We start from the raw sequence: 12,866 nt of genomic DNA, 5'->3' as shown, positions 1-12,866 counted from the left end.
ACGGCCATATTTTTGCTTCAAACAGAGGAGTCCTATTCGACGATAGAAATACACGTACTGAACTAAGTAATGAAACAGTAATGCGATAACAGATCAAGTAAAAGAAATGAAAGAAAAAGGAACAAAAGTGAAAAAAATTGCTGAAAACGTACTGAATAAAGCTTACGGCTCTGGCGCGGGGCTCAATCTCTGACAAGACGAAATCTGCCAGCCGCAATCTAACCTCCAACAGTCACTGGAGCAGAGAACGCCCTCTCACGGACAGACTTCGCCATTAAATGGCTCTAATAATGTTCCCTAATGCGTGCGGAACTAAACACATAAGTAATTTGCCTGGTCAAGCTAAGGCTGAAAGCTTCAGAACTAGCGCTACTAGCCACGGGGACGAAATACGTACGTCTCAACTCAGCCCGCATGCAGTCTTTGCCTCAACGGGCGCTTTCTAACCATTCCGACGGCGCCGAAAAGGGCAAGGAAGGCGCCAAGAGGCACGATTTGCGTCGCCGTTATCAGGAAAATCTTTTGCTGATAAGGGGGGTATTTTCAAGCATTCTTTAGCAAAACTTTTCACTCGAAGGTGTAACCATGGTGTAACATTAGGCTGCGCGAAAAGGTGTAAACTTTGACTCTCTTGAGGGTGTACGTGCTGACTCTCTTTTGCAGGACTATAACTACACCCTTTGAGGGAAAAAAGTTTCGCTGAAAAGACCCCCCTTATCACCAAAAGATTTTCTTGATAACGGCGACGCAAATCGTGCCTCTTAGCGCCTTTCTTGTGCCTTTTGGTGCCTTCAGAATGGTTAGACAACGCCCGTTCAGGCCAAAGGTTTTCGGGACGCTCAAAATATACGCCCCTTCACACCACCAAGCCTGCGAAGCTGTAATTATCCACGAATTACTGAGTTTCGGGTACTTAATTAACGGAGACAGTAATTTGGAAATCCGCAGACGTCTCAGCAAACTGGCCGTGTTTTTCATCGTAGTGCAGAATACTTCGGCTCGAAGGATAAGGTAACTTTGATGTTATCGGGCAAATCTTTTGCTGATAAAGGGGGTCTTTTCAAGCGTTCTTTAGTAAAACTTTTCACTGGAACTGTTGAAGTATAAACCCGGCATAAGGGTGTTAGTCCTTGCACCCGAGAGAGAAAGAGAGATAGAAATGTTTATTGGAGAGATTGGCATAGGGGAGTCAGAATTGGCTCCCTTGCGTGCAGCGTAATGTTAGACATTTTGAGTGAAACGTTCACACCCCGTAAGTTTTCTCTTCGACGTGAGTTTTCATGTGATCTTTTTTATTTGTATATTCAGATATCTTAGTGAGTCAGGGTGTGTTCTAAAACGTAGTTTCCCATCAAAATTCCCTTTTATATTCATATTTTTTTTCATTTTTCTTTTGAATTCTGTACATGCACGCCACTGTGCTCAAGCTGGCGTAGCCAGCGAGCTCAGGAGCCTTGATAGAGGCAGAAAAAGTTTTGGAAACTTTTATTTTCGCAACTGAAACAAGGAGTATGAGCAACATGGAGAGATGCTACGACGTCATGTTTTGGCGGCGTGAAGGATTGCAAGCTTGTACAGAACACGGGCAGGCTTGGACGCGCTTCGGGTTTGGAACTTCAAAGCGGTGTCCTGGCTTGTCGAACAAGGCCAACATCTGAAAAAAAAAGAAGAAGAAGAAAAAGCCAAAGTTACACATACGCAGCAGTCAGGAACGGAAGCAGATGCGGACTGGCCACCCGGTTTATTACAGCTCCACAGTACAGGCCGATAAGCATCCTTAGGCACCACGGATTACATGAAATTAGTTTTATAGACTTTCAGTCATCCTTCTACAATTAAGATTTGAGATATGAACAAGGACCCTGAGACACGTATTTTTTTCTGAAGTTACGCTCTGTTACTCTTTTCGCGCTGCTGTCTCGATCCTTTTCCGTCGATCTTGCGCCGCCTTTCTCAAAGCGCTCGCCCTATACCTCCTACCGCACTGCCTTTTAGATGCGGCGCATCTCTTGCTCTGAGGCATGTCCCTCCTGCGTCGTCGTCGGCGGTGGCGGCGTCCATCCGCAGCCCTCCTCCGTTCGCCTCTCCCACAGCTGTGTGCAACACTCTCACTCCGGCGCATTAGCATAGCGACAGCTGGCGCGCTTGGTTGGCGCGCGCTTCGCTGCGTTAACGCTGCGTTAACAGCTGTTCCGGTGCGCATGTGCGCGCATGCGCGACTCTCCTCCTCGGTCTCCTCTCCTTCAACCCATAGGAAACGCCAATTGAACCCCCAGATGCGCCGCATCACACCAGGGTTCCCTCGCGGGGAGATGGAGGCAATTTTCTCTTTCACGGCGCGCGAGCCCCGGTTCGCGCCCACATATCCGTTGGCCCCTCCGAAAAAGAGAGATTACAACTTGTTACAGCTCTCTTCACCTCACGTCTCACTTGCTCCCTTCCTTACTTATCGTTAAAAAGCGCGATTTGACAAATTGGAAACTTTACAGAGACCCGCCGCAGTGGCTGGTGGCTAAGGCATTGTGCTGCTGAGCACGAGGTCGCAGCGAATTCGATTCCCGGCCGCGGCGGCCGCTTTTCTGATGGAGGCGAAAAGCAAAAACGCCCGTGTGTACGAGATTTCGGGGCACGTTAGGCGCACGGTTAAAAAACGCGCCTCGTTGCCTGCGTTGCGTCGGCGCGTTAAACGATACAATCAATCAAGCTTTACAGCGCAGGGTATACGGAGCAGCACTTCACCTTCCAGCCAACCCCTCTACAATCCGTCTACTCTCAACTGGCACCTTTAACACGATCCCCCAGCCCCTCGAAGACCACCGCCTTAGCCAACTTGCTCGTCTATCCACAACCCCCTAAGGTTCATTCCTCCCGAACCTCACTGCTCCACTTCGACAAGGCCACTGAATTCTCGCATGGATGACTTTTGAAATGCACGCTGGCTTTCTCTCATGCTACCTTTTACGGCCCTTACGAAATACTTTCTTATGACATTCGGTAAGTTATTTGGCTTTCCGAATACGGGGTTTGTGAGCCTCGCTACATTGGAACTGGAGCGCACCAAAGAAGCATCGTACCTATGCGCCTCCTGGACAACCTCGAGAAGGCAGAAAGGGGGCCAGCTGGCAGGCGCATCTGCAGCATCCCAGGAGGCTGGCTGTTGATGCGGGGACCAAGCGCCCAGCCTCGCGTGCAGGGCCTTCGCATATCGCAGTCCAAGTCTGACGCCCACGATGGAGAGCCTGTGTGTGCATGGTAACCACAGAAAGGTGTTTTACGTAAGCTTTGCCATTGCCGCAACAGTGCCGCAAATGGCTATGAACCAGCCCACCTGGTCCACATCGCGTGCATCTCGCAGGGAATGAGCCCTCTCCATTACCAGGCATGCACGGGCTACCGGCACTATACCTTAATTCTGGGCCGGGCAGTGAAAAGCCCTCGCCTAGCGCAAGCCCCTGCGGTGCTCCCGATCCGACACGTCCGCACACGGGGCTTCCCAGGCGCAGAACCCTTGCCCGAAACAGGCAGCAGGCACGCCCAGCTCCAAGCTCTCCAGGCGGCCCTGCGACATGTAGAGCGACTTCAGGTGAACCACGGGGTACCCGATTGTGACCAGCCCACGTCCCCGGGACCATCGCCATACCTCGACTCAGAAGGTAAGGCCATCGTTCTGCAGCAAGAATGAGATTTTTCATTTAGTTGTTGTTGTCCCAAATGCAAAAGAAAATTTTTGGCATATAAGCATTCTACGCCCGTACAGCAGCTTTCAGTGTAAGGCCAATGGAGCTCATTCTGTGCAGTCTGCATCGAATCTATGCACTTACGTTATAACATAATTTACCTAATTTGCCGAATGAAACTTGGGGTGGCTACAGTACTTTTATTCCAGGAGATAAATGCAGGGCTACCCAATTACCCCCCGTAAAAGCCCATGTGCATTTGCACAGCAGACGGAAATTCCACAATATTTACAACTTCACTGTGAACAACGTAATGACGAAAAGTAGATGAAACTCGGCGAGTTGTCTTAGCGGATAATCTTAATTGTAACTTGCTTCGGGATCGTTCTTTCTGTAGCCATACTGCTTCAGTAAAGTGCCATGTATTGACAGCAGACGGGAATTACGTAACGTTTACAAATTCACTGTTAAATAATTACGAGTACATAAAACTTGGCTTAGTAATAGTCATTTTAGCGGCCAATTTCAGTATAATTCCGGTTTCTACTTTTTTTTTTTTTTCTTTTTTCAGATGCTGCCCTACGGAGGAGAATGGTGCGTGGGAACTTTTTGGAGTAGTCAGGGCTTCTTTTTCCCGTGCCAAGTCAGCCAGCGTCCCATTCTGCAGTGTCTTCCTGTAATCCTGTACAAGACCCCAGGAATCCTTTCTCCCGCCACAGCAAGACGTCACACCTAAGCAGACCTCACTTATACTTTTGTTTCAGTTATTGGAATGAAAGCACTTTGCTGGACTACCCTTGCATCTTCCATTGCGCCTGAGCTCGCTGGGTACGCCGGCTTGAGAACGGTGCGCATGCATGTACCCAACTATCTTCCGTACTATCAAATTGGGATGCTAGGTGAACATCGCCTCTACACAACGTTTGCTCGAACCTGAAGTAAAACTGCCTCGCTTTATGTGTGTGTGTGTGTGTGTGAGAGAGAGAGAGAGAGAGAGAGAGAGAGAGAGAGAGAGAGAGAGAGAGAGAGAGAGAGAGAGAGAGAGAGAGAGAGAGAGAGAGAGAGAGAGAGAGAGAGAGAGAGAGAGAGAGAGAGAGAGAGAGAGATTTTTATTGACACCACTGGCCTAAGGGGCCGCCACCACGGCTTGTGCTCGGGTGACCAGTGGGCGCTGGGAGTCTTCGTCCGAGCGGCCCAGGGCCTCCGTCCAGTGGTCAGGGGATCAGAAGGGCAGGCCCACATGTGGTGTTGCACTGTGGATTTAGCGCCACAATGCGGGCAGAGCGGAGAGGGGTAGGCGGATGGGTAAATGTGATGAAGGAGGGCTCGGTTGGGGAGTGATTCCGTTTGGAGGAGGTGCCACAGCCGTTCCTCCGAGGTGGTTAGGGATGGGTGAGCCGGGGGCAGCGTGTTGCGGGAGAGGCGGTAGTTGTCAGTAACCTCCCTATAAGTGGTGAGGGAGTCCCTGGCGGAGTTAACTCCTTGACGGGAAGTGGTCTCGTCAGGCGCACGGGTGATGAGTGCTCGTGCCGCCTTATGAGCCCACTCCGCGCCGTCTAGTCCCGTGTGTCCGTGTGTGCCGGTAACCAGAGGAGCTCCGTAGGATGATGGGGGGCTGAATTTTGAAGCAGAATTTTGCAGGCTAGTTACTTCCAAACAAGTTATAACTTCCAAAGAAAACAAATTGAAGCAGCTTGCACTAGTTGTGCAAGGCTGAAGAAACAACAAAGATGGCGGCCCCTCTCCCTTCGTCGGGGACCATTCTGTTGCACCTCAAATTTATTTCCGAACTTGCCGCTGAAAATTCTCCATGACTGGCAGGCCCGGATAGTTCGACCGCAGGCTTCCACAACTCTCCCGAAGTGGACCGCGCTAGCACGCCCTAGAACCAGCGGCAACCGGCTCGGAGAACTCGGCGTCTGTGCTCGCCGCTTCAGGCACGAACGCACGTAATCTGGCGAGAAGAACAGCATGGGAGAGAAAACGCCACGAACGCTGGCCAGTGTGTTCTCGGAAGTTGAGCTGCGGACGGTGCACGGCGCTCCTAACGAGGCGCACGCCTATATACATGCGCTCAGTTTTTTTTTTTGTATTTTTTTTGAGTTCCTGACGTTGCACAAGCCCACGCGCAAGCCTGGACGGTGCCAGGCGCTCCTCACGAAGCGCACGCTCACGTGCGCTTGGTTGGGCTGAGTTTTCAGGTAACGCTCCACAGCGGAACTAAAAGCTTAAACAGCTCTGTTGTTAAAGCAACCGCAAAAAAGTTTTGAAAATGCTGCGTATACTTTTTTTGTACACAGCTACGGAGAAGAAGACATTATATCTCGGTTACAGTTTTCAAAATATTCTATTAAATCTCTAATATGATGCATCTTTCGAGGCCTCAAAAGAGGCAGAGGGGCTGGATCATATGAAACTGTGCTATTGCAGAACATTAAGACGCATTTGTTTCGCTGCTGCACCTTTCCTGAGACGTCAGCGGGCCCTGTTCCGTCACGACAGAATAGCTTCCCCGGGGGTTTGCCCTGTCAAGGGCGTAATGGCTCGCGTCACCCATCCAGACAGGGAGACCCGGAAGGAAGAAAGAAGGCGGCTGCTCCGGCAGCTGCAGATGAGGATGTAATGCGCATTTTCCGCGCACTGAAAGACGAAGACTCCAAAGCTGCACAAGCCTTTCACGTGGCACATCGCTGTATGTGTAGCTTTGTTCTTCGAATGCATCGTTCCATCTGCATTCTCACTACTACACTCTAAGGATATTGTTTTCCTAAACGTAAACATTTCATGTCGCAAAATAAATCCAGACAACCCTTACCATTGACTCCCATTCAACGCGTGCAACTATGGGACCTTATACACCCTCGAAAAACAGAATTTACCAGTCGAATCCCGTTATATATATACAGGGGTGAGACAGCCCAAAGAGATTTGGGAGCAGTTTTCGGAGCAGCGAAATTTCGATTTTGGAGCAGAAGAATCTTGATTTGGAGCAGTTAGGGACATTTAATACATCGTCTTGTGAGCTTAAAAAACATAATTTCAGCAATTTGAAGGGTCAAGTAGACATTCCAATCAGTTTTGAATACACAGAACACTGAAACAGCCTTACGTGAAAGAATTTTTTAAAAGTATCATAAAGTTCTAACTGCACTACCTCTTTCCTAACGTGATATTGCGTCGATGCTGTACACAACACTGACAACAAAACTGCCGCTAACATTATCAAATTTAAGGGCTCTGCAATTGAGGCGTGTTTTTTTACCGTTTCATTGGTAAAATTGTTATTTTTGTAATTTCAGGCTGCGTTTTACGAACAAGTGCAGTCACAGCAACAGCTGAGGAACTTCGAGCTAACGATCGCATAGCCCAACCAGCCTACCCATTTCAGTCCCCGGGGCGCACGTTCACCCCATGGTCATTTGAGTAGCGTTACTGTTTAACCACCGAGATTTTGGCATTAAATTTCACTTCGCATACATTGGGAGGCGAGCGACTGTTTCTGGCGACCCAGAACCGAGCGATTCGATGAGCGACTTGGTCCGCGGCGAAAAGTAGTTCGTCGCTAGTCGCGTCGCTCCCGAAGTCGCTTGCAAAATCGCTCCATGTGGTTGGGGCTTTATTAGTAGCGTGCTGTGGCAAACATGCAGTCCTGCAGCTATTGGGCGCTGCCTGAACAGGTCGCGGCGCTGCAGCAAAGCCCGCAACTTTCGTGTTGACCGTTCCATCCCCGAGGCTCGCGATCGCGCTTCGAAGCACCGCAACACCTCAGCATTTTATAACACCACAACGAGCCAAAAAGTTCACTTCATGAACCCGATTATAGACGCACGCACCGCGTTTCGCACTCAAGGACAAACCACGCCGAAGTCGTAGGCCCCACATTTCAATGAACTTTTTTTTTGAGCCCCGCAACTTCCCGTAATCTGGCACCAATCTCAAACCATATCCCCGCGTTAACGTCACTGTTCAGAGCCACAACAGATAGAATGAATAGACTGGAACCGAGCTGATGGCGTAACATAAACCACGGAAAATATCGGCGATGCGCACTGAGCGCGTTGGTAGCAGCCAGGTCAGGCGGTGGGCATGTTTGTTGCCACAGCGATGCCTAATTGAGAAGGCCGTTTAAAGTGGACATTTCTTTCCCAACTTGTGCAACAGCACATTCTACCAACACCTCCGTCCCTCTGAAATGTTGTAGAACCACAACGCTAGACCCAGATTTTAAAGCGATGCCCGCCACTGCTGGAACTTAAGCTTAAAAGGGCCATGCAGACAAAACACATCTGGTTCATTCGATAGATTGCCTCGTTAAAATCATACTGACACCACTTTTAACGCTCAGTTCGCTCAAATAAGCTATATAATTAGGAAAAAATGGGAATGGCCATGCGACCCACTAGCTCATTTCCCGCAACACAACCTATGATGTCATATGGTCAGCTGCGCGATTGGCTGAGGCCGGCAAAAGAAAACGTAAATTAGGCAGGGCTTATTAGCTTGTCGAACAAGCTATTGGCGCTGAAATGTAATGAATATTCATTTTTTACAGTACTAAGAATGGTGGGGTAAGCAACGAAAGTTATGAAAATCCACGTAAAAATAGAAGTGCCGATGCTCACTGCTGTTGATACTGGGCGCACTATGCCCTTTTTTTAGCTGCGCAGCAGCCTGTCGTTTTGGAGTTGTCTTACATGACACTGGCCGATTGGCGTAAGCAACGTCTACTTCAGCAGCTGGGCCAGCATCGATGTTGTAGATGCAAATGACCTGGTGGTCACTTGGTGGTGGCTGTAACATCGTCCATCGCCAAAGGCCGTGCACACCAGTGGTGGATCCTGTGGGACAGGGGAATGGTGCCTCCCCAGAAAAGCGCCCTCGAAACAAACCCTGCCTAGGCTTAGTATGTGAGCATCTTGGACACGTGTAGGTCGTGTTGAGGTAAGGTCCATCCCCCCTAAAGAGGCCCCTCTGGATCCAACTCCTGGTTTTCCTGATGTTTCAGCAGTGAACATGGCACAGGACCTAGTAAATAAATGCAGCAGCGACATGCATCAACCATTATGCAAGGCAAACCTCACATACATGGCATTGGACTATTAAGGTCGTTTCTCAGGGAATTCTAATTGTGAAGGGACATTTTAAAGCATCATAATGCACATCTAAACACGCCGTGTGGTGTTATATATTAAGCATCATCAGAATGAAGTAGCTATGGAGAACAGATCCAGAAGGGAGAGGCGCTACATGAACCAAACCTGTACAGTAAAAGCTTGTTAATTCAAACTCGAAAGGGACCATATACTAATTGTTATCATTATCGCGAATTAGGCGCTACTACACATTTGTGGTAGGTGATTTCGTAACCAATGTTTCGCAAATAATAAAGGCATGCGCCGGAGTACTGGTGCGGTGACGCGGTGCCGTCTGTAGAAGCAAAAGGTCTCTTCGATTTGGCTTGCACTGGCTGCACTAGTTCCGAAAAGTGCCGCAGCGGTGCCGGCCGGTGTCGCGCGCGTGCAGCGCCGGTTCAGGAAGTGCAGGTGCAGCCACGACACTAGCGCGCACCGGATACAACCAAAACGAGGACACAAGTGTAGGCCTGCAGCAGCAGCCGGGAGACGCGAACGTGAGCTTTGTGCATCGCGAGCATGGATCGGCTGTCAGACATGGCACTTTTCGAAGCTGCCGCGCAGCTGCGCGACTCCGCCAGCGACGGCAGGGAGTATAGTGATCCGTGCAGTGACTCTGACGACGAGTTCGCCACCGTGTACATTTCCGTGGCGTGCGCGTTGGTACGCGAAGACGCCAATCGTGCGTCTGGCTACGAGCGTGTTGTCAGCAGATACAACGAACAAGAATTCAAGAGGCTGTTCAGGCTGACGAGGGAGACGTTTGATTGCCTGAGCTCAAGGTTCAGCGCTTCGGCCTACTATCCGAGCGCAGTGCAAGGCCGGCAACAAATATCAGCTCAGAGTACGTGCCTCATTGCGCTTGTGTACATACATTGGCTCGCAAGTGTCGATGTACGCGATCGGAGACAAGTTCAACGTGACGGAGTCGTCGGTGCATGCCTCATTCACTTCCTCCACTCAATTAGCGCTGAAGCCATCGGCTGGCCAAGTAGCGTGGAGGAAGTGACGCGCATCAAGGCCGGGTTTCTAGCCAAGAGCGGTGGAAAGGGCCTTCGAAATGCCATTGGCTGCATCGACGGGTCGCATATCGAAATACCGACGCCAAGTGAATCGGCCAAGTCGTATTTCAACCGCAAGAAGTGGCCTTTTATCATCTTGCAAGGCATCTGCGACGATAGAAACAAGTTCCAAAACGTTTTCATCGGGTTCCCGGGCTCGGCGCACGACGCCCGCGTCCTGAGAGAGCCCCTTCTTCGAACGCGCAGCCGTCAAGTGCGGGGAAAGCTACATTCTTGGGGACAGCGCGTACCCCTTGATGCCGTGGCTCATGACCCCATTCAGGGACAACGGGTGCACATTTCCCACGTGGAAAAGTAACTTTAATAGGCGACATAGCCAGCAGAGTGGCCATTGAGAACGCCTTCAGCCTCCTGAAACAGCGTTTTAGGAGGCTGTACTTTGTAGACGCCAGAACTGTTGAGCAGTCCTGTTGCATTGTAATGGCTGCGTGCGTTCTGCACAACTTCTGCAACGACGACAGACTTCCTGCAGGAGCTGACGTCATTGCACCGTTCGACTTCGACTGCAACCAACGTGGCTACGCTCAGGCTTTGAGAGATTGCATTGCTAAAGAGCAGTGCTAATTGTGGACACCCTTGCCCTGCCAACGCAAAGTCGACATGAAAGTGCCTTGTGTTACCACATATCCGACATCACGGAAACTGCTATGTTGTTGAACTGCATCCACTGTGAAAGGCTGGGAACTATCTGAAAAAGGGTGGTGTTCACATCATGTGCAAACCATGTGCATAGAGAACATTCGCATGAAAACAGAGTTGGCACTGCTAGAAGAAACATTTGCATGAAATTAAAAAGTGTGCAGTCCTGACACGCCGTCTTTATTGTTTGTTTCACTTGTCCTTTGTCGCAAGCAGATCTATGAGGCGGTCGAATCTCTGCATTCACTCCTCGTGGCGCTTTGCCTTCGCCTCTTGCCACTGCTGGCGGGCTTTATGGCCTTTTCCCTGGCCTCCTCTTGCTTCGCTTTGGCCTCCCCCATCTTTTGGAGCGTCTCCAAGAGGGGACCAAGCTGCGACCTGCTATGTCGCACTCTCTTCGGTACAGGGCCCCCCTTGTTGTGCACTGACAAGTCCTCAGGAGGTCCATCTCCTCCACCCTCAAGGTCCTTCGGCTGCAGTGCTGGCCCTGGTGAAGTTGTGGATAAACGTCACGCCAACAGACAGCACTTTGCTTACACAATGCAATTTTCACTTACCCTGGGTGGGTTCCCTCCTGGTAGGATTGCCTTCCCAGGCTCCAAAAGGATCCTTGGGTTTATGCTATGTTCCTTCTCTAGAACTGCGGCAAATGTAAGAACATTTCAATGGTTAAACAGGTTCATGGTGTCTCGAGGTGACTCGGGGTATGAGGGATGCCAGAACTGTTGAATAGTTCAATAAATAATTCCAACTTACTCCTCGTGTGCGCAACTTGTGGGGGCACGGCCAGTGGAAGTGTTGAAGTGTTATTTTTTTTTTTGCCTTATATGATCGGTACAAACTTTTCCATTTATTTTCCACTTGGGTGGCCGTCATATATTGCATAGGAACTCTTTGTTAATGAGGTCGGTTATTTTAATCCAGAGCTGTTTTTTTGTCCTAAACACAAAAGAAAAGCACAGCTGAAGTAATGGATGGGTAAAGTAAAGTAACACTTGACTGACACGAGTCGCATTAGGGGTGCACAACGTTTTATCTATAACTTAGTAAACGTGCGCTGCTATTAAGTGCCGTTCTATGTGTATTTCAGCTGTCACATATTTGAAGCAGGAAGGAGGAAAAGATGTGTGAACGTTAGCATTCTGTGAATAATTTTAAATTGCTTGGAACTAGAAATTCGAGCGACAATGCCAGCGCCCCTGTACAGTTCATTAGCAGCTACTGCGTTCAGAGATTAGCGCGGGGAGAAATTATGGCATCCTGAATGTAATTCTGCACACAAAGGATAACATACCAGAGTGTTCTGGTCTTTCCCACCAAGTCCTTGAGCGCGGTGTACTGGGCGCTCCACAGTTCCCCCTCATTTTCAGCCAGTGCGGCTGCACCATCATCGCCGTCACTGCAGGCGGAAGTCGGCAGTAGCGCCGGAGGGGGCAAATTCTCATCGCCGGCTGCCGTGAACCGCAACGTTACGTGCTGCCCGCCTGCAAAAGTACACACCAGCATGTATAAAGTCGGCACAGCCTTTGAGAAATCACAAACTGCGACCCAAAGCAACGCGACGAGGCCTACATGGCTACGACCAAAAATAAAACCGCTCTTGAACGCTACACGTGTGCATCGCTGGCATGCAACAACGCTTACCGGACGCCTCGTACAGGTAGCAGCCGCTGTCGCCCTGCATGGGTGACCCGTCCGGGCTGTGAAGGAGGTACACGTCCTTCTCCACGCCGTCAAACGACGCGCAGCGTCGTCTGCTACGCGTTGGGCGGCCCGTACGCCATGCTGCACTATTCCGGCACCTCCTTTTCGGCGAGTGCACGGCGACCGAGAACTAGTGCCGAGGTGGGCCTGCACTGTACTTGCACCTTGGCAAAACGAGGAAGGAAGTGCAGAGGGCGCGCGCGGCACCGGCAAAACGAGGACGACGGTGCTGCACCCCTTGAACTGGTGCAGCTAGTGCAGCCAAATCGAAGAGACCTAAAATAAGCGGTTGCAGGTGCGTAGTGCGCACGACACGCTGTTGTTTTCCTGTTTCGTTGTTTTGCATCTGTAGTAAATTTGGTTTCGTTTGGATTTTCAACACATTGCAATCACTTTGGGCCGACTTGTTCTGCGAGGAGCAATGGAAACCAGGAGATCATAGTTCGAATTAACCGTTCTGGATACCGACGCGTTTCAATTATCGGAAGTTTTCCTGTACTGGGCTGTGCTGAGACCAGGGCGCGAGTTCGAATTAACCGAAAGTTCGAATGAACGAGCTTTTACTGTACTAGCTTGTCTCTGTGGCGCCTTCAAGACAGCATTGTAGATGAACATGTAACAAACGTGCGCCC

The 12,866-nt window shown here is 50.1% G+C and overlaps 2 long non-coding RNA genes across 4 annotated transcripts; both read right to left on the bottom strand.

Annotated features, from left to right (window-relative positions):
- Positions 1-1,478: 1,478 nt before the first annotated feature.
- Positions 1,479-4,613, bottom strand: LOC144178621 (uncharacterized). Its single transcript, XR_013324031.1, has 3 exons — positions 3,406-4,613; positions 3,075-3,239; positions 1,479-1,654 (listed from the first exon to the last, which is right to left on the bottom strand). It is a non-coding gene; the product is annotated as an uncharacterized LOC144178621 (long non-coding RNA).
- Positions 4,614-10,430: 5,817 nt separating this feature from the next.
- LOC144178620 (uncharacterized) lies at positions 10,431-12,806 on the bottom strand. 3 transcript variants are annotated; one of them, XR_013324029.1, is made up of 4 exons: positions 12,175-12,806; positions 11,825-12,014; positions 11,088-11,170; positions 10,431-11,017 (listed from the first exon to the last, which is right to left on the bottom strand). It is a non-coding gene; the product is annotated as an uncharacterized LOC144178620 (long non-coding RNA). The 3 variants fall into 3 exon arrangements; XR_013324028.1 differs by having other exon boundaries at positions 11,088-12,014; XR_013324030.1 differs by having other exon boundaries at positions 10,431-11,170.
- Between the last annotated feature and the right edge of the window lie 60 nt (positions 12,807-12,866).

Source organism: Haemaphysalis longicornis, unplaced genomic scaffold (assembly GCF_048455015.1).
Source record: "Haemaphysalis longicornis isolate Haplotype H1 unplaced genomic scaffold, Haemaphysalis longicornis Haplotype H1 scaffold_4, whole genome shotgun sequence".
In the NCBI taxonomy this organism is placed as follows: domain Eukaryota; kingdom Metazoa; phylum Arthropoda; class Arachnida; order Ixodida; family Ixodidae; genus Haemaphysalis; species Haemaphysalis longicornis.
This window is presented reverse-complemented; position numbering and strand designations above follow the sequence as displayed.